The sequence below is a fragment of the Petaurus breviceps genome, unplaced genomic scaffold (genome assembly GCF_028583685.1).
Source record: "Petaurus breviceps papuanus isolate PSGF00001 unplaced genomic scaffold, PetGlider_PUasm1.0 175, whole genome shotgun sequence".
Taxonomy (NCBI): domain Eukaryota; kingdom Metazoa; phylum Chordata; class Mammalia; order Diprotodontia; family Petauridae; genus Petaurus; species Petaurus breviceps.
Genome location: NW_027185764.1, coordinates 67,209,126 through 67,230,805, shown reverse-complemented (window position 1 = coordinate 67,230,805; position 21,680 = coordinate 67,209,126). Strand labels below are relative to the sequence as shown.

Genomic DNA, 21,680 nt, shown 5'->3' with positions numbered 1-21,680 from the left:
TATATATGTATAATATATCTGTGTGTGCATGTATAGACATACACATATGCATGCATACTTTGTGGAGGCAGATTGTACCATAGGACAGTAGGAGATGGGGGAAGACATTCTCTTCCTTCCATCAACCATATCATGCATCAAAACTGAGGGCGGAAACATGCAACAAAGGATAGACATGGATGTAAAGAGACAGTTGTCCAAGAGAAGAGGAAACTTCAGGGAGCTTGATGCCTCCTGATAGAAGAGAGTACTACATTAGGTCTTAAGAAAGAGAAGACCCTGTAACCCCAGCAGAACAGCTTGCCCAGAAGAAATGCTATACTCAATGGCATCTACAGAGGGCTCTACAAAAAAAGAAAGGACTTCTGAGTACTGAAGTGCCAAGAGTTGTCAATTAACTTTTGTCATTTTGTCACATGACCATCTTACTCTAAGTTTGGGACTGTTTTCCCCATGGATGTTGTGTGTATTTGTAGAAGAGTATACCCTAGACTTTGGTGAGAGAATGCTTTATTACACATGTTCTTAATATGACACCTTAGCCTTTGCTAAGCAATAATTAAGTCTACTGGCTGATTATTAAGAGGAGGAATACCAATAGGGGCTCCTGAGCTAGAGTAGAATTAGCCATCACAGGGTTACTTCTAGAATTCTAAGGAGGTAGGAGCCTCTGTGGACTCAACTTGTAGTGGGAGTGAAATTTGGGGAAGTAGTCTAGAATCTATATTTCACTATCACTATTCGATTTTGGGCAAATCAGCTTCCTTAATCTATACAATGAGAAAGTTGGATAAAATAACTAGAAGGCCTTTGAGGTCCTTGCCAGTTCTATATATGATTCTCTTATGTATTACTGGGAAATAGATCAGAAATATTTAAGGAGAACTTGAGGGGAAAAGTACAGCTTGATCTAGGGCTTAGAGGATGGTTCCCATTTATATAGGCAGAGAAATAGGGAGATGAGAGCATTCCAGGTCAGTGATGGGAGAGCGTGAGAGGAGTCAGCTATGCTTCTTATTGTCCCTAGGATAAAACATAAATTCTTCTGTTTGGTATTTAAAACCCTTCACAGTTAGGCTCTAGCCTCTCTTTCTAGACTGATTACACATTACTCCCACTCACACAGACTGGCCTAGCTGTTTTCTCATATATTATGGTACATGTCTGGTCTCTGTGAATTTTCATAAGCTCTTCTCCATATCTGGAATGTTCTCCTTCACACTGAAACATTTAGCTTCAGAAACCTACTATCATCGCTACAAGAAGGCCTTTCTATTTTCTGAGCCAATTTGGTAATAACTGGAGTTAGGAAGACCTGAGTTCAAATCCTGTCTCAGACACTTAGTAGCTGTGGGACCCTAGGCAAGTCATTTAACCTCTGTATGCCTCAGTTTCCACAACTTTAAAATAGAGATAATTTTAGCACCTATATCTTAGAGTTGTTATGAGGATCAAATGAGATCATATTTTTAAATCACTTAGCAGTGCCTGACTTAAGTAGTGCTTAAGAAATATTTGTTTCCCTCCTTCCCTCAGTTGTTAGTAATACCCCCAAATTCCTTTGTATTTATTTATTTGGAATTGAAAAGGACCTCAGTGATTGCACATATATAACCTATATAAAATTGCTTACCATTTTAGGAAGAGGGGAGGGGAGGAAGGAGGGAAAAAGATTTAGAACTGTGGCAGCAAGCACCTCAGCATCCCCAGGGTGGCTACCAACACAGGTTCTTGGATCTGCTTTTCTAAAGGAAAGCAACTCAAAATGGGTTACAAGCTTACTTTAATCAGTCAAACATATATCGTTTACCTAGTTCAGGGGAAAAAGGTCAGCACCCCGAACTTCAGAGTATACAGAAAGAATTATCAAGACAGAGAAACACATCAAGCAGACAGGTTTCCAAACTGTCCACCCATTATATCCATACCAAATCACAGTTACCAGAGAGGAAAACATCAACATCTGGGTTTTTCAAAGCCGGGGGGCTCAACAGTTGCCCAGAGTCTCATCTGGTCAAATCACACAACACTTTTCAAAGTAAGCCCCAAAACAAAGTCTCATATCAGGGATTATATAGCCTTCTCCTGGGTCAGAGAATGTAACAACCTTCTTGACCCACTGCCCAATCACAAAGTATCTCCTGAAAAACAAGCCTCCCAGCACAGGCTCCAGGTGCACTTAAGGCTAGGGGCAGGGAAGATCTTGAAAATTTACATTTCTATTATAAGAACTCAAAATTTTGTAAAAATGAATGTTAAAAAATTTTCTTTACATATAACTGGAAAAAATAAAACACTGTTAAAAATTAAAAAAAGGAAATGGGGCCCAGAGGCCACTGAATCCCAGCTTCTCAGTTTTAAAAATGAGGCAGCTGAAACTCAGCTAAGTTAAGTGAATTGCCCAAGATCGTGTCAGGGAAAAACATTAAAAGTAGTATTTGAACACAGGTCTTCATTGTTCTTTTTGTGCTTCCGCATCATGTTCTAACCTCCCAGGAGAATGCAAATTTCTTTGAGGGGGATGGATGCTTTGTTTTTGTCTTTTTACCTCCACGGCCTGGCACATAGTAAGGACCTAATAAATGGGCACTAAATTGAATTGAGTATGGGTTCAGGAATGAATGTGGTAGATTTTGTGGGATAATCAGGAGAACCAGCCTGATTGAACAGAGAGTATGAATCATTTAAATCCAGATCCAGTAAATCTACCCAGATAAAAACTGGAGGTTTGCCTGAGAAAAGTAAGGTATTTCCACTCTTCCAAGTCTACCTGAACCTCCTGTGGTCTTTCTGTCAGCATCTTGGTCCCCTCCCCCTATGCCTTGCATTTTCTGGTGGCATTGGCCAGCAGCCTTGCACTCAAGCCTTTCACATCTAGATGGCACTCAGAGATCTTAGAATTTTCAAGCATTTTAGGGCTCTGGTCCAGTATTCAAAGATGCCAGGGGCCAAGGGAGGTTCCTAGAGAAGGCAGCCTGCCTTGGCCCTGATAAACAGCCTCATGTCTTGATCAAACAATTTATTGTATGCAAAGAAAGCATTTTAGTTAGTAAAACTAATCTGCAGCCCTGGACAGCCTCATTTTATCACTGAAGCCACACAAGTCTCCATCAGTATTTGCAGGGCACAGAATTATTGTGCTTCAGCGCAAAGAGAGATCAAAGGACCAGGGGTCAAATCCTGGTTCTTGGGGCTGCACACTCTCTTATGTACCCTTGGGCAAATCACAACCTTCATCTCTTCATCATGAGGAGTTTGGTTTAATGATTTCTGAGGTCCGTTCTAGCTCAAAATGTAAAATGCTATGATTATTTTGATGACCAACAGCTGAGAAGAAAATTGAAGTTAATGATAAAAGCCATAGAATACCAGGGGCATCTCTGAGTGAGCCTGAATCAAAGATGACATGGGGATATCTATAAAGATTAGAAATGAGGATTTCCCCCTCTAAGGACCTATAGACTTTGTAACTCCAGTGTGTGTGTGTGGGGGGGGGGGACGGGGAGCACACACGTCCATGCTTATATGAATGTATTTCTGGACCTTCTTTGTCTTATATTTGCCCAGTTGTATTTCAGAGGCTCATTAGAAGGGTCTGAGACCACATTTTTGAGACCTTGCAAATGCAGATCAAGAAATCTCAGGTTTGTTGTTCAGTTGTCTCTGATCCTTTGTGAGCCCATTTGGGGTCTTCTTGGCAGAGGTACTGAAATAGCTTGCCATTTCCTTCTGCAGCTAATTTTACAGATGAGGAAACTGAGGCAAAGAGTGTTAAGTGACTTGGCCAGGGTCACACAGCTAGTAAGTGTCTGAGGTCATGCTTGAATTCAGGAAGATGAGTCTTCCCAAACCTAGGCTTTGTACTCTATCTACTATGCCACCTAGCTGCCCATAATTAAGAAATAATTCTGTTGAAAGGGAGATGGGGCTTCCAAAATGAAATCAAGAAACTATCTACAAAGTGTGGACATGAGAGTAGATAAGATCTGTAGAGTATAAGGATGTGGGGGAGATGTCTGTAGAAGGTAGAAGGCTAAGAATGCAATTGAATTCTTGATCTGGATTGTAGAGGATCTGGGTAGAAGGGGAAGGGTTCTCTAAAAGAGATGGGGAAAGGGAGGCAGGTGGATTGAAGCAACTAAGATCTTAGGCAATAATTCCAGAATCCTTTTACTAAAAGTAGAGAAGCCAAGCTGTGGTATATAAATGGACTATTTGCAGGGCTGTAAGGAAAGGTAAACATGATGAATAAAGAGATGACGTTATGAACTGATGCAAAGAGAGGCTACCAGAACCAGGAAATAACCTATGCAGCAATGTCAAGGGAAATAGCTACAGAAAAATTGAAGTTGAATGTTAAGAAATTATAATAGAGGGGGCAGAGTCAAGATGACTGAGAAGAAACAGGGCTTCCGCGGGGCTCTGGCTCTCACCTCCTCCAATTCATGTAAAAGGTGACTCTGAAGAAACTTTGGAGATACAGAACCCACAAAATGACACAGAGAAGCTAACCTCCCACTGAGGACAGCCCACAGGCTGGCAGCAAGCGGACAGCACAGCGTTCTGGGAGCCAACCCCACCCCGAGCAAGCCAGAGGTTTTAGTCCCAGGGCAGGCCTGACAAGCTGTCTGCTGGGGGGACTTCAGATCACCAGCAAAAGGCAGTTTCCAGAATTATTAACACATAGATGCTACAGACACAGTGAGAGGTCAGTACAGTGTGGATTTTGGGATCTAGTAGTTGGGAGTGCAGTCAGCCTCTGTCCCCAAGGCGAGAAGCCACTGAGGCACCTAGACATGGCAGCTTCAGCTCCTGGTCTGCAGATTGTAGGGGGACCAAGCAACCAGTCTGAGGGGTAATCGCTCTTGCTTTAACCTGCTTGGGTCTGGATTGCAGTCTAGGGTGGAGGTCCTGGGATGTGTGACCAGCTTGCCAGAGTGTGTGGAGGCTTCAGAGAGGGCACCCAAATAATACCTTTGGCAGCTGAGAAAACCCCAGCATTTGGGACGAAGCTCCCCTGTCTGGTAGCAGAGTCTTACTGTGGCAAAAAGCCCAAAAGTCAAGTAATTGAGTGGCAACATGGGCAAACAAGGCAAGCAAAGTAAACAGAGCAACCCAAATTTACACTCATATTTTGGGGACAAAAAGGATCAAAGCATGGAACAGAGGAAGACAGTGAAGTCAGAACTCCTGCACCAGAAGCTTCCAAGAAATATATGAGCTGGTTACAGGCCATGGAGGACCTTAAGAAGGATTTTGAAAATCAAATAAGAGAAGTGGAGGAAAAATTGGGAAGAGAAATGAGAACGAAGCAAAAAAATTATGAAATGAGAGTCAACAACATGACTGAAGAAAATAACACCTTAAAATAGACTAACTCAAATGGCAAAAGAAGCAATGAGGAGAAAAAAGGCAATGAGGAGAAGAATGCCTTAAAAAGCCAAATTTGCCAGATGGAAAAAAATCTCAAAAGTTCACTGAAGACAATCATTCCTTCAGAATTAGATTGGAGCAAATGAAAGCTAGTGACTTTATGAGAAACCAAGATACTATTAAACAGATCCAAACAAATGAAAAAATAGAAGGCAATGTGAAATATCTCATTGGGAAAACCACTGACCTGGAAAATAGATCCAGGAGAGATAATTTAAAAATTATTGTGGACTACCTGAAAGCCATGATCAAAAAAAGAACCTAGAAATCATCCTTCAAGAAATTCTCAAGGAAAATTGCCCTGATGTTTTAGGACCAGAGGGCAAAATAGAGGTTGAAAGAATCCACCCATCACCTCCTGAAAAAGATCCCAAAAAGAAAACTCCTAGGAATATTATAGCCAGGTTCTAGAATTCCCAGATGGAGGAGAAAATATTACAAGCAGCCAGGAAAAAACAATTTGAATATTGTGGAAACACAATCAGGATAACACAGCATCTGGCAGCTACTACACTGAGGGATCAAAGGGCTTGGAATATGATATTCCAGAGGTCAAAGGAGCTGGGATTAAAACCAAGAATCACCTACCCAGCAAAACTGAGTGTCATGTTTCAGGGGAAAATATGGTCATTCAGTGGAATAGAGAACTTTCAAGCATTCTTGATGAAAAAACTAGAGTTGAATAGAAAACTTGACATTCAGATACAAGAAGCAAGAGAAGCATGAGAAGGTAAACAGGGAAAAGAAATCATAAGGAACTTATCAAATTTGAACTATTTACATCCCTACATGGAAAAGTGATAATTGTAACTTATGAAACTTTTTCTCAGTATGAGAATAGTTGAAGGGAATAGAATACATATATATGTATATATAGGAGGGTATGTGGGCATATGAATACATATGTAAATGTGTGTATATATGTGTACAGGTAAACAGAGATAGAGGGCACAGGACCAATTGAATAGGAAGGGATGATACTTAAAAGGTGAAACTAAAAGGTGAGAGAGGAATATAATGAGAGGAGATGGGGAGAGACAGAATGGGGCAAACTATCTCATATAGAAAAGCCCAGGGATAATTTTTACAATGGAGGGGAAGAACAGGAAGGCAAAGGGGAATTGGTCAACCTTATTCTCATTGAATTTGTCTCAGAGAGGGAATGACATACACACTAAATAAGGTATCTCTCCCTACAGGAGAGTAGGGGTAAAAGGGATGAGAGGGGGGATAATGGAAGGGAGGGCAGGCTGGGGGGAGGGAAGTTGGGAGCACCCACTTTTGAAAAGGGACAGGATCAAAGTAGAGAATAGAACAAGTGGCAGGTGGCATAGGAGGGAGGGAAATATAGTCAGTCTTTTGCAATACATCCACTGTGAAAATGTTTTGCATAGCTACACATGTACAACCTATACTGAATTGCTTATCTTCCCAGTAAGGGTGGGTGACAAGGGAGGAAGGGAATGAAACTGGAATTCAAAGTTTTAAAATCTAATGTTTAGAATATATATATATATATATTATTAATATTATTTTACATGTAACTGGGAAATAAGACATACAGGCATTGGGGCATAGACATCTACTGTGCCCTACTGGAAAGTTGGAGGGGATATGGGAGAATATATGGGAGAGAGTAGATTGGAGGAGGGGATATTTTGGGGCTGTGAGTAGGGGAAAAATGGGGAGGAAATTTGTTATTCAAAATCTTACAGAAATGAATGATGTAAACTAGAAGTTAATAAAGCATTAAAAATTAAAAAAAGAAAAAAAGAAATAACAATAGCTGAGCTTGATCCCAAAGTAGAGATATGAGAAGGTATTTCCCCACCTGCTTTGTGGGGAGCCAAGTACTATGGATGTGGCACTGCCTTATTGCCTGCCCTCCCCCCCCCCCTTTTTAGTTTTTTAGATTCTTCTTTATAAAATCTGACTCTTTGGAGGAGGGAAAGAAAAGAATACCCTGGAAATGTAAGTGATATAAAAGTAAAAGATATCAAGAAAATCATTATTTTTTAAAGAAGTTACATGGTATAGGGGATAGGTCATAGGATTTAGAGTCAAAAAGCCTGAGATCAAATCCTGATTAATATTCAGGATACTCTTTTACTTTTGGTAAGTCAGTTAACCTCTTGATTTCTCTGTTTCCTCATTTGTAAAATAAGAATAAAGCTTTCACTCCTTCACTCAAGTGTTCTACACCCTTACTTCATCTCAGAATCCATACAAGTATCCCTATCATGGCTAAGAAAAGGTCCTGCCACCAAAAAAAAAAAGCAAGAAAGAAAAGGTCCTGCCAGCCTCAAAGGGTTTCAGTTATAGGCTGAGAGATAGAGCACAAGCCTGTCATTGGAGGAAGAGCCTGGTAAAGTTCAGAGGCTTCATCAAAGTAAGGAAGAAATCACCCATCTTTGCAGTATTGAAACAACATTTGCACTATTTACTTCACTAGACTTTTGTAAGAAAAGTACCCTATGCAAGTATAAACTTTTATTTTTTGCTGTCAGTGTTTATTAAATATGAAGTCTGGGCATGACCAGAAGGAGATATTCCCTAGGCTTCTGGATGGGGATCAAATAGATATTGAAGTGATCATTCTTTTCACCCCAAGCTAAATAGAATTCTTTATGCCACAGATTATGTTTACACAAGGTTTACATAGTTATTTTCTTTTGTAAATTAATTTGGGTATTTGTCACTTATATAGAAGCAGTGGAGGGATCCTTCTCTGTTTTGTGGCGGAAGATGACAAAAAAAGGCACTCACCATATCCCAGAATGCCTTGGAGAAAAGGTCCACAATAACAAACGTGCAGGTGTAGTTTGCCCCTCCCCCATTCTCCTACGGGGGCCACGTAGCATAATAATGCAAAGGCAAAAGGGGAAAATGAAGAACCAAAATGTCACAGAGTGTAGTGGTTAACAAAGCTCTATTGTTATTTATGGAGAGGTGGGAGGAACAGATGTCAACAGGGGTGACATAATTTTGCAGCCCTCATGCTATCCAGTTAGATGAGCACTTTGGTCAAAGGCTCATGTCCATTCTGGGTTCAAGTTCACATAGAGTTTCCAATACAATAAATACAATCCAGCAAACACTATTAAACACATACCATGTGCTGGGCACTGTATTAAGTGCTAAGAATACAATTAATAAAAAGAGAGACAGTTCCTGCCCTTGAGGAGCTTACAATCTAAGGGAGGAAGACAACACAGAGCAAGAAAATGAGGTGGGGGAAATCATGCAGAATAGGGTGAGCAGAAAAGTCTAGTTTCTGCCCTCTATAAAGGAAGGCATTCGGAGGAATTTTGTATTTCCTCTTCTAATTCCCCATTCAGAGGGGAGAGGAGGCTGAGGGAGGTGGTACAGTCAAGGCTGGAGTTAGCAGCATGGCTGTGAGGTCAGAGATGATGGGATTAGCCTGGAAGGGCATTTTATTACCTGCAGTGAAGCCAGGCAGAGCAACAGATGAAGAGAAGTGTTAGGCAAAGAGCTGATATGGTACTAATAGACTACTGTGTCACCTGTGAGGTGAGGCAATGGGGTGGTATGGGACACTGGAATAAAGGTATTCTCTGAATTGCCTAATAAGGAATAAGAAAAGAGGAACAAGTTGCTGGAAGCTTAATTCTAACTGTGCCACATCAAGCAAGTAAAAGAGGGGTAGGGGCAACACCCAAACTCTGGGTTAGTTAAGTCTTAGAATCTATGCATCCTGAGTTGTCTTCGGGGTTAGGGCCAAACCAATCAAATCAAGTTTCGTTGGCTCACAAATGAAAAGAACATAGGTTGAAAATTAAGAGATCTGGGCTCTAGTCTCCTGTGAACAATGAAAATCTATAGAACGTAAGGTATTGAAGGCAGATATAATTTCTTTTTAAAATTTATTTTATTTTTAATTTATGAAATAAAACAAAAATTTCCCATAGCATTTTTTAATCTGTTTCCACATCGCCTAGGTGGCGCATTGCCAGTGCTTAAAATGCTTGTTAGTTTATTGATTAATGAATATACTTTTAATAAGCTAAGTTCTGGGCTAATTAGTTAGTTAATAATATATATGTGGAATAAAGAATCAACCTTTTAGCATAATGGATATTCAGTCTCCCAATAACTTGCCACTGTAGCCTGGAGTTGCTACAATTAAGAATCACACTTTGGGCATCCTTTAGAAACGTGTGTTTTTCCTGTTGGGAGCCATGAGTGCTTTTTTTAAAGTTGAATTTTATGTTTATTTTTAATTTTACATCATTCATTTCCACAAGATTTTGAGTTACAAATTTTCTCCCCGTCTTTCCCCTACCCACCACCCCCAAAACAGCGATCTCACTGTATACTCCTTCACCCAATCTGCTCTCTCTTCCTTCTCCCTCTCTCAATCCTTCCCCTTCTGCACCTCTGACTTTCTGGTAGGACAAGATGGATCTCCATACCCCAGTGCCTGTATATCTTATTTCGCAGTTGCATGTGAATAATAATAATAATAATGATATTTTTAAATTTATAAATATATATATATATATAAATTTAAATAAATATTTTTAAACATTTGATTTTGAAACTTTAAATTTCAGATTCTTTCCCTTCCTCCCTCATCACCTACCCTTACTGGGAAGATAAGCAATTCAATATAGGTTGTACACGTGTAGTTACACAAAACATTTCCATAGTGGATATATTGTGATAGACTTGACTATTTCCTTCTATCCTATCCTGCCCCCCACTTGTTCTATTCTCTACTTTGACCCTGTCCCTTTTCAAAAGTGTGTGCTTCTAACTATCCTCCCCACAACCTGTCCTCCCCTCCACCATGCCCCCCCCATCCTCTTCCTCTCTACTCTTCTGTAGGGCAAGATGTCAAATTCAGTGTGCATGTCATTCCCTCTCTAAGCCAAATTCAATGAGAATAAGGTTGACCCATTCCCTTTTGCCTTCCTGTTCTTCCCCTCCATTGTAACAGTTATCCCTGGCCTCTTCTATATGAGATAATTTACCCTATTCTGTCTCTCCCCATCTCCTCTCATTATATTCCTCTCTCACCTTTCAATTTCATCTTTTAAATATCATCTCTTCTTATTCAATTGATCCCGTGCCCTCTGTCTATGTATACCTGTACACATATATACACTCACTCACATTCATATGCACACATTTATATTCCCTTCAACTTTCCTCATACTGAGAACAGTTTCATAAGTTACAATTATCTTTTTTCCATATAGGCATGTAAATAGTTTAACTCTGTTAAGTTCCTTATGATTTTTTCCCCTGTTTACCTTCTCGTGCTTCTCTTGCTTCTTGTATCTTAATTTCAAATTTTCTGTTCAATTCTGGTTTTTTCATCAGGAATGCTTGAAAGTCCTCTATTCCATTGAATGACCATATTTTCCCCTGAAACATGATACTCAGTTTTGCTGGGTAGGTGATTCTTGGTTTTAATTCTAGCTCCTTTGATCTCTGGAATATCATATTCCAAGCCCTCGAATCCATTAAGGTAGAAGCTGCTAGATCCTGTGTTATCCTGATTGTGTTTCCACAATATTCAAATTGCTTTCTCTTGACTGCTTGTAATATTTTCTCCTTGATCTGGGAACTCTGGAACCTGGCTATAATATTCCTAGGAGTTTTCTTTTGGGGATGTTTTTCAAAAGGTGATTGGTGAATTCTTCCAATTTCTATTTTTCCCTCTGATTCTAAAATATCAGGGCAATTTTCCTTGAGAATTTCTTGAAGGATGATTTCTAGGTTCTTTTTTTGATCATGAATTTCAGGTTGGTAGTCCAATAATTTTAAAATTATCTCTCCTGGATCTATTTTCCAGGTCAGTGGTTTTTCCAGTGAGGTATTTCACATTGCCTTCTCATTTTTCATTTGTTTGGATCTGTTTAATAGTATCTTGATTTCTCATAAAGTCATTAGATTCCATTTGCTCCAATCTAATTCTGAAGGAATGATTCTCTTCAGTGAGCTTTTGAGATTCTTTTTCCATCTGGCAAATTTGGCTTTTTAAGGCATTCTTGTCTTCATTGGCTTTTTGGGCCTCTTTTTCCATTTGAGTTAATCTGTTTTTTAAGGTGTTATTTTCTTTAGTCAGGTTGTTGACTGTCTTTTCATGATTTTCTTGCATCATTCTCATTTCTCTTCCCAATTTTTCCTCCACTTCTTACTTGATTTTCAAAATCTTTCTTGAGCTCCTTTATGGCCTATAACCACTTCATATTTTTCTTGGAAGCTTTTGGTGCAGGAGTTCTGACTTTGCTGTCTTCCTCCTGTTCCATGTTTTGATCATTTATGTCCCCCAAAAAGGAACCTAAAGTTGGATTGCTGTGCTTGCTTTGCTTCCTTTGCTTGCTCATGTTGCCACTTAATTACTTGACTTTTGAGCTCTTTGCCACAGTAGAACTCTGCTTCCAGAGGGGAGAGCTTTGTCCCAAATAGCTGGGTTTTTTTGCAGCTCCTGGAGTAATTAGGAGGGCACCGTGTCTACAGCCCCCAAATGCTCTGGCTCACTGGTCACACACCTCAGGACCCCACCCAAGACCACGATCCAGATCCAAGCAGTTTAAAGTAAGAGCAGTTACCCTCTGAATGGTCACTTGGCCCCCCACAATCTGCAGGCCAGGAGCTCTGAATCAGCCTGTAGAGGCACCTGCACAGCTGTAGTACCTCTGCTGCTTCTCGCCCCAGGGGTCTGACCACATCTCTGGCCCCTCAGTTTCAACAGAATTCTATACTGACCTTTCACTTTGTCTTTGGCACTTATGGGCTAATATTTCTGGAAACTGCCACAGCTGCTGGAGATCCACTCTCCTGAGGTCTGCTACAGCTGCTGCTGGTAGGGGATACCCTGGGGCTAAAACCACCCCGAGGGGCTGGCCTTGGCTCCCAGCTTGGTGAGATAGACCCTTCCTCCTAGCCTGTTGGGCTGCCTTCAGCGGGAGATTTGTTTCTCTCTGTCACTTTGTGGGTTCTGTAGCTCCAAAATTTGTTTAAAATCGTATTTTGTAGGTATTTAGGGTGGTTATAGGGAGAGCTCACGGAGCTTTTTTGCTTCTGTGCTGCCATCTTGACTCTGGCCCCCGTAAGTGCTTTTTGAATGATGTGATCAGACACGAGGAAGAACATTTTGGCTGTGTGAAGTACAAAGGAAGAGCCTTAATACCAGGAGACTGGTGAGGAGATTGATGTGGTATTCCAGATGACATAACAAGGGCCTAAACTAGGGTGGTGGTATGGGAGTAGAGAGTATGGGACAGAAATTAAGGATATTTCAGTGGGTGAGATCCAGGAGTGATTGCATATGAGAAGGATGTGTGAAGGAGAAAAAAGAATCCAAGATAATTTTGAAGCATTATCTTGAGTGACATGGGGGTGAGGAGAAAATGGTGTCATCAGTAGAGATAGGAAAGTCAGGAGGAAGAACTGGCATTTGGGAAAAGATTTTATTTGATCTGGGGCAGATTGAATTTAGACACTCTAAGCACAGTTATAAATGAGGATCTAAAATCCAGAAGAAAATTCAGAGAAAGGTTTTTGGAGTCATTTGTGAAAAAAAGGAAGGAAAGAAGAAAAAAAGAAAGAAGGAAGGAAGAAAGTTGAAGACCTGAGAATAAATGAGTTGAGTAAGAGAGGAGAGTGAGAAGGGAGATAAAGGTGGGGGTGGGGTGAGGGATGCCTACATTTATAAGATCATGACATCATGTTTGAAGCCATTTCAGAGATGAGGAAACTGAGGCCCCAGAGAGTTGTGACTTTCCCAAGGCCACACAGGAAGTAAGATTCAGAGGATGAGGAAACCCTAGATTCTCTGACCCCAGAGTCAGAAAAATAAGAGAAAAGAAGCAGTATAATGTGGGACCACAGAAATTGATGCAGTTAAGGAGCAAATGAACTATTAAAAAAGGTGTGGTCAACAATATCACATGTTGTACCTGGATCAAGGAGAATGAAAACTGAGAAGAAATCCTTGGGTTTGATGCTTAGGAAACTGGAGAGAATAGCATTAGTAGAAACCAAATAACAACAGACTATGATGTGGAAGCAGAGTGTGTATACTAGTCTCTCTAGAATCTTCATGCTAGAAGGGAGGAGAAAAATGCTATGGTACCTTTCCACTTTGGAAAATTCTAATGGTTAGCAAGTTTTTTCCTACATCAAATTTAGATCTACTTCTCTACAAATTCTGTTTCTAGTTCTACCCTCTCCCTAATAAACAAAAAATAATTCCTCTTCTCTACCATAATCCATCAAATATCTAGAAATGGCCATCAATCCTCCTCCCACACCTGAATCCACATCCCCATCTCTAAATCTTCTCTTCTCCAAGCTAAATATGTCTAATCCCTTTAACAGGTCCACATATAGCAAAGTCTGTCTCTAGTTCCCTCATCACCCTTGTCACCCTCCTCTATTACACTACAATTTGTTCATTTCCCAAGCTCCTTGAAGACAGAGACTTGCATTCCCAGGGTTAGCATAGTTTCTAGGAAACAGCAAGCTCTTAATAAATGCTTGCTAACTTAACTTAACTTGACCTAAATCAAGCCATTTAAAGACTTGAACTAATCATTATTGTTTCCAAGCTAAGATTCAGACAATCGGATCAGTGAGTCATAAATAGGAGAAAAAGACATAATAAACCCACAACATTTTGGAATAAAGATTCTGAACAGCTGCTGTGGAGAATCCATAAAGAGCCTGTAACATATTAATAAAATGATTGCCACACAGCAGTGAGGACCCAGCTTTGCTAGGCTATCAAGGGAATTCCATGGGTTTTTTTCCTTCTTTTCCTATTAGTAACTGCTAATTTAAAGTATAAATGTTTGAATCCTTCATTTACATGGTTTTTGTTCTTGTTGTTACTAAAATGTAGCAAACCTATTATAATTTGAAGTATACCTAGTGGGCTGGGGAATCATATGGGCTTTTAAGAAACAATCTCGGTCCCTCCTTGCTTTGTAAAGTCACAGACGCCATGTCTAGCTACCCGTACGGGCAGGGCTACCCAGGAACTTCTGGACAGGCTCCAGGAGCCCCACCAGGTAGTTATTACCTAGGACATCCCCAGTATGGAGGGGGACTACCCCCTGGTGGAAGTTATGGAGGCCCAGCTCCTGGAGGGCCCTACAGACCACCATCTGGTGGTGGAGCCTATGGCCATCCCAGCCCTGGGGGGCTCCCTTCATCAGCTCCTGGAGGACCCTATGGAGGCTCTGCTCCAGGAGGTCCCTATGGCCAGCCTGCTACAAATCCCTATAATACCCCTCAGCCAGGATCTTATGGTCAAGGCCCAGCAGCAGACAACATTCCTCCTGGTTTAGACCCCGAAGCATACTCCTGGTTCCAGACAGTGGATACAGATCACAATGGCTACATCTCTGTGAAGGAGCTTAAACAGGCCTTGGTCAACTCCAATTGGTCCACATTCAATGATGAAACCTGCCTCATGATGATAAACATGTTTGAGAAGACCAAAACAGGCCGGATCGACCTCTTTGGCTTCTCTGCCTTGCAGACCTTCATCCAGCAGTGGAAGAATCTCTTCCAGTAATATGACCGGGACCACTCGGGCTCCATCGGCTTCAATGAACTGCAGCAAGCTCTGTCTCAGATGGGCTATAATCTGAGCCCTCAGTTCACCCAGCTCCTGCTCTCCCCATACTACCCGCATTCTGCCACCCCTGCCATGCAGCTGGACCGCTTCATCCAGGTGTGCACCCAGTTGCAGGTGCTGACCGAGGCCTCCTGGGAGAAGTACAAAAGCATGCAGGGCAGTGCCTGGCTCAGCTTTGAGGAGTTCCTCATCATGACAGCCTCACAGATGTTGTGACCTCAACACAATGCCTGAGTTCTCCTTAGGGACAGAGCCAGAAGGGACGCCTAGCCTCGGAGATCCAGGGACCTTGAAGAACCTTCCCCTGCCCCCCTAAACTGGAAACAGTGAAGTGGGTTTCTTCCTTGTCCTCTCCTTTCTCTCACCACTGCCCCCAAAAGAAAGTAAAGCTCCCCTTTCTTTGAGTGGTAGCATTCCTAGAAAGGAGCCTTAGAACCTGATTGTGACTGCCATGCTGGGACATCAGAGGAGTGACCACCCCTGTAGGTCCTGGGGCCTAGGCCGTAGAGCAAGATGGGGACCTGACCCCTCAGGCAGGTGTATATCCTCACCAGTGGGCAGCCTAGCTCACCTCCAGGCCTGGGAGAAAGGAGGTTCAGCCCTTTTGGCTTAAGACTTCAAGTGACTTGGTCAGCTTAGGCCTTTGTATCCAGGAAAGTCTTGTGACTTTTCCTGATGGCCTACGTCAGCTCTAGCTCATGTCTTACCACCGTATATACTCTCCTCACTTCTTTTTGTGTCATTTTATATTAGACAGACTTGGGTTTTCCGAAAATGAAACAGAGATCAGGGCAGGGCATTTCCCATTGAACCTCCTGCTGCCCGGCTCTCATTGCTGCTTGGGTATCCAGGGGCAGGCACTCTCCAGCCTTGCACATGTTGCCTGCTATTGCCAATGCATCTCTATGTCATCTTCAGTCATTAGGGGCCAAATGTCCAGCACATCCATAAGCTTCAATAAAGGGGTGCTACTTCAAAAAAAAAAAGAATCTCCCCTTTTCTCTCATTTCTTGCTCACAATTGAGTGGACTGATTTTTTGAATGTATGACTGATACCTGTCTCTGTCCCTGTTTTGACATTGCTAACAAGTTTGTCTATGATTCAGTCTTTGAATAGTTAAACCAATTTAACAGAAAACTTAGTATAATTAGTAGGTAATAACCAGGGCCAGGATTCCCCTCAGTGCAAATTGTTTTGGTATTGATCTTAGCCTGCACTGTCAGCATTCTGGGAATGCTGAACTTTAAATGCTTAATTTAGCCTTACTCAGCCAATAATTTTGGTTTTATCCTCCAAACAAAAGTGGCCTTGTTGTGCTTTCTCCCTCCCTTCTCCATTCTTGTGCAGGTAATAAAATCAATTAATATTTTCTTTCTCTAGCACTTCTGTGCCCCTGAAATCAATACCTTTTGGGATGCCAATATATTCCTTAGAGAAGTGAATGCACAGTGATGGGGCCTTGTGGGGGATAGAGGGAAGACAAAGTTTTATCATCCCTTTTATGAGTTAGATTTTACGAGGTGATTTGAGGGACCATCTCTATAAGTTAAAAGAGCTAACTGTGTTCTTCTGGGCTTTCCCACCTATGAAATAAAGAGATCAAAGCAGATAATGTGTAAAAATGAGATATCCTTTGTGGAATAATCCTAGGATGAAGAGGCCTCAGGAGCCATTTAACTCAATCCTCTTATTTTTTCAGACTAAGGGCCAGAAAGATTAAATAGCTTACCCAAGATGATGCAGAATGTCATAGACATGATTTGAACCCAGGTCCTTTGACTTCAGGGTCAAAGCTCATTCCATTAAGTCAGTCATTTAGCTACAAGGCATTTCTTATTTCCTTCTCTAAGATGATTCTGCTAAGGAAATCTCCCACTGGGAGCCCAGTGACCATCTTTGAACTTAAGAATTCTTTATCTCTTGGGAGGTGAGGAAACTGAAGTTAATAGAAATGAAACGACAACAAAATTCCTTGGGACATTTCCATGCAATTCAGTTTGATGAAGTGGAAAGGATTGGGTTTGTAGGACCTGATTCAATTCTGTTGAATCCTAGCTGTGACCTTGGACATGGAATTTCAGCTTTCTCTCTCTCTCTCTTTTTTTTTAAAACAATTGGGGTTAAGTAACTTGCTCAAGGTTACACCTTGGGCCAGGTATTTCTGGATGTGGTACTGAGTATCAGAGGCCGGATTTGATCCAGGTCATCCCGACACTAAAGCCGGTGCTCTTACTCGCTGAGCCACCTGGCCACCCCTAAGCAAGTGGGGTTAAGTAACTTGCTCAAGGTTACACGGCCAGGTGTTTCTGGGTGGGTGCTAAGTGTTGGAGCCGGGGATTCGATCTCCAGGTCGTTCTGACACTGGAGCCAGTGCTCTCACTCGCTGTGCTACCTGGCTGCCCCTTCAGCTTTCTCTTAACTCAGTTTCCTAATTTGTAAAATAGGGATAATAATACTTGACCTACCTACCTCAAGGGCTTATTTTGGAGGAAAGTGCTTACTATGTGCCAAGTGCTGTGCTAAAATGCTTGAGATTCAACTATAGAAGTGAATACAAAAGGTCTTACATTCTAATCCTGGAAGACAACACATAAGAGGGAATGGTGGCAGAGAGGTTTGGAAGGTTGGTGAGTGGAACTACAGGGAGGAATACATTGATATATCCTTTTCAGGAGCAGTGACAGAGTTAATTTGGCTAGTTCTTATATTGAAAAAGAGGTCAAGGGGTGGCTAGGTGGCTCAGTGAATAGAGCACTGGCCCTGGAGTCAGGAGGACCTGAGTTCAAATACGACCTCAGATACTTAACACTTACTAGCCACATGACTTTGGGCAAGTCACTTAACCCCAATTGCCCCTCCAAAAAGAAAAGAAAAAGAGGTCAGCAGGGGAGTGGAAATAGTTGTGAAAGTCCCAGTTCACAGTGCTTGGATTCAGACCTGGGAAAGGACATTCCATGCTAGGTCCTTTAACATTCTAATTTAGTCCCATATTTCCATGTGACTTTTATTGTTGTTCAGTCCTCTCTGACTCTTTGTGGCACCATTTGGGGTTTTCTTGGCAAAAATACTGGAGTGGTTTGCTGTTTCCTTTTCCAGCTCATATTACAGACAGGAAACAAAGGCAAAGAAGTAAAGTGACTTGCTCAGGGTCACACAGCTAGTAAATGTTTGAGGCCAGATTTGAACTCAGGTCTTCCTATCCACTGTACCCTCCATGATTTCTTAGCAAGATGTTTTTACTCCTGTTGAGTTATTCTTTCCAGAAATCTCTATTACATCAAATACTATGTCACTGAGATTGTTGAATTCTGGTAATAGAATTCTGGAATTCTGCTTGGTTAGCTAGACAGAGATTTCTGGAGTCTGATGTCTTCTTAGCAATGCCAACATTATAGGTGTTCTATCCTTTATTAGAGTAAGTATATCACTGTCAGGAGTCAGGGCATATACATGCCTAATAACCCTATTCTATAACTCTGCAAAAGTATAGTAAGAATGAGCTTAAGTTCCTTAGACTTCCAATTTCCATTATCTTTAGATGTTGCTATAGAGGCAACTTAGAAGGCAGTGTTGTAAAATGGGTTTGGAATCAGAAAATCAAGGACTGAGGTCTAGTTCTTAGCCTTTTAATACTGGTCCAAATATAGACCATTCATTCATTCATTCATTCATTCATCCATTCAAAAATACTTCTTATAGTATACATTGAGGGAGGCAGCACCTATAGTACAAGACATACTGGCCTTGAAGACAGGAGATCTGGATTTGGATTCTCTCCTGATCATGTGATTATTGTGTTACCATAATTAAATTACCTCTCCTCTGTGAGGCTCAAATTTTTCATCTCTAACATGGGAATAAAAATTGCAATAACTGCCCCAAGGGGTTGTTCTAAGGAAAGTATCTTGCAAACTGTAGGCTGCTATATAAATCTGAGTTTTAATTATTGTTAAATGGTTAAGGTTTTGATCGCCTTCTCTGGTAGATTGAAAGATATGAGAGGATATCCATATCCAGGACATTAGTAGTAGTAATAATGGTTCATATAGTAGTAGTAGTGATGATATGGATGATACAGTAACAAAACCAATGGAAAATTATATAGCACTTGGAAGTTTACAAAGTGAATGATGAATTATCTTTCTCCAGGCCTTACAACCCTAATAGGCCACTATGGGCATTATTATCCCCGTTTTGTAGATGAAGAAACTGAAGTTCAGAATGGTTAAATGGATTGCCCATAATTTATCTAAGACTCCTACTAGCCATGGCATTTAGTTGTTGGTGACTGTGTCTCTTAGAAGAATGATAAGATCACAAAAGAGCTAATACTTAGATGAATAGGTACTTTTTTTTTCTTATAGGTTTGTGAGTACCACTTAGTTATTGTAGATAAATGGACTCAATTAGATGCCTTCAATTAGATAGTTCCATTTGAGGCAGTGATGAATTTCAGATAGCTTAGTTGTAGTTTTCTAAATTCAACTACCTGTAACAGGAAACAGGGTAATGACTCGAATGGATGGCTGGATTGTCTGAGGTTTTCCTTAGTTTTGGAAAGGTAGTTGGGCAAAGGCTTGCTTACCTTATAGGGAGTCTGCAATTCAGTTCCTTGCAAATTGGCTTCTTTCTCCTAGGCTGCATTTATACAGAGCAACAAAAGTTTATGGTTGAGCAGTTATTTAGTTCTTTTAATTACAATGGTTAGGTAATCAGTTGATTCATGCCCCAAGTCCCTTATTTTCCTCAATAGTGACTTTCCCCCCCTACTTCTAAATTATTTGGACAATTGATACAATGCTCCACTTCCCTTTGTGTGTCTTAGTAGCCTGAGTGTAAGTCTTAAGTAAGTGGCCTCTGAAGTCTTAAGGGTAGCCTCGGTATTGGGTATTACATGATTCAGGCTTTCCGAAAGCCTCGTTTGGCAAACAGCTATCTGGAAACAGCAGAGGTCATGGAGAATACTGGATGAATGTCACCTCTGCCGCTCACTTGTCATTGTGACTTAGAGCCAGTCACCTAACCTTACTGTCTCAGTTTCCCCATCTATAAACTGGGGAAAACTGACTACTTCATAGAGTTATTGCCAGGATCAAATTAGATTACAGAATCTTAATTAGATACAGAATTCAGATCAAAGCTGAATAGAATCTTGGTGATAATCTAGTCCAATTCCTTAGTTTTCTTTTGTTGTTGAGTTGTTTCAGTCATGCCTGACTCTTCATGACCCTATTTGGGGTTTTCCTTCTCCAGCTCACTTTACAGAAGAGAAACTGGGGCAAACAGGGTTAAGTGACTTGCCCAGGGTCACACAGCTAGTAAGTGTCTCAGCCTGGATTCAAACTTATGAAAATAAGTCTTACTGATTCCAAGCCCAGTGTTCAATCCCACTGCACCACCTAGCTTCACCATTCATTTTCTAGATAATGGAATTGAGTCTCAAAAAAGTTAAATGACTTGTCTGAGGTCACATAGATAGACAGTAGGAAAGCTAAGTCTAGAATTCAAAGGCTACCACCAATGGGATAAAAGGAGAAGAAAGAGGAACGATTGGAGGGTTAGGATCTTTCTTTTGCTGAGGCAGAATGATAATTGCTGGCAACAGAGAGAAGGCAAATTTTTTACTTTATTTCTTGCTTTCTCTGCAAAGGGGAATGAATGAACTTTACACTGGAAATGATAGAACAAAAATGACTAATACAGAGCTGATATTCAAGATAAGTAAAGAGAGATAAAGACTGGTTTCCCTTAATTAATTCAAGATACCTGGCCCAGATGAACTGTGTCTTGAAGCACTGGAAGCACTGAGATGTGATCACCAAGGTACTCTCAGTGATATCTAAGAGATTTTGTAAAATGGAAGTACCATACTTTTGAACAAAAGCAAATGTCCCGATTTTCAAAAAAGGAAAGAGAACAAAGTGTGTGAACTATAGGCCAGTGAGTTTCACATTTATGCCCAAAAAATTCTTGAAGGGAATTATGAAAGAGATAGTTGTCAAAGTTCTAGAAATTGTTGTTATTGTTCAATTGTTTCAGTTGTGTCTGACTCTTCATGACCCCATTTGGGGTTTTCTTGGCAGAGATACTGGAGTGGCTTGCCATTTCCTTCTCCAGCTCATTTTATAGATGAGGAACTGAGGTGAAGAGGGTTAAATGACTTGCCCAGGGTCACACAGCTAATAAGTATCTGAGGCCAGATTTAAACTCAGAAAGATAAGTTTTCCTGATACTAGGCCCAATACTCTATCTACTTCATGACCTACCTGGAAAGAGAGAGAAGTAATTACAAATAGCTAGAATGGTTTCATTAAAAAAACAAATACCAAAAAAAAAAAAAACACCTCCAAGATTTGCCAGGATGACCTTATCTCCTTTTTAGAGAGGGTTTACTAAATTAATAGATGAGAGGAATGCCGTGGATATAGTTTTTACTTTGATTTTTTGACAAAATATCTTTTTTTTTTTTTTTTAAGCAATCGGGGTTAAGTAACTTGCTCAAGGCTACACGGCCAGTTATTTCTGGGTGTGGTGCTGAGTGTCTGAGCCCAGGATGCGATCTCCAGGTCATCCCAACACTGGAGCCAGTGCTCTTACTCGCTGAGCCACCTGGCCGCCCCTGATAAAATA

General features: G+C 40.9%; 1 long non-coding RNA gene and 1 pseudogene across 1 annotated transcript in view; both read left to right on the top strand.

Annotated features, from left to right (window-relative positions):
- Positions 1–21,680, top strand: part of LOC138159171 (uncharacterized) — a 169,002-nt gene that overhangs the window by 106,260 nt on the left and 41,062 nt on the right. The gene's annotated exons all lie outside the window — the stretch shown is intronic.
- Positions 14,405–15,781, top strand: LOC138159170 (peflin pseudogene; annotated as a pseudogene).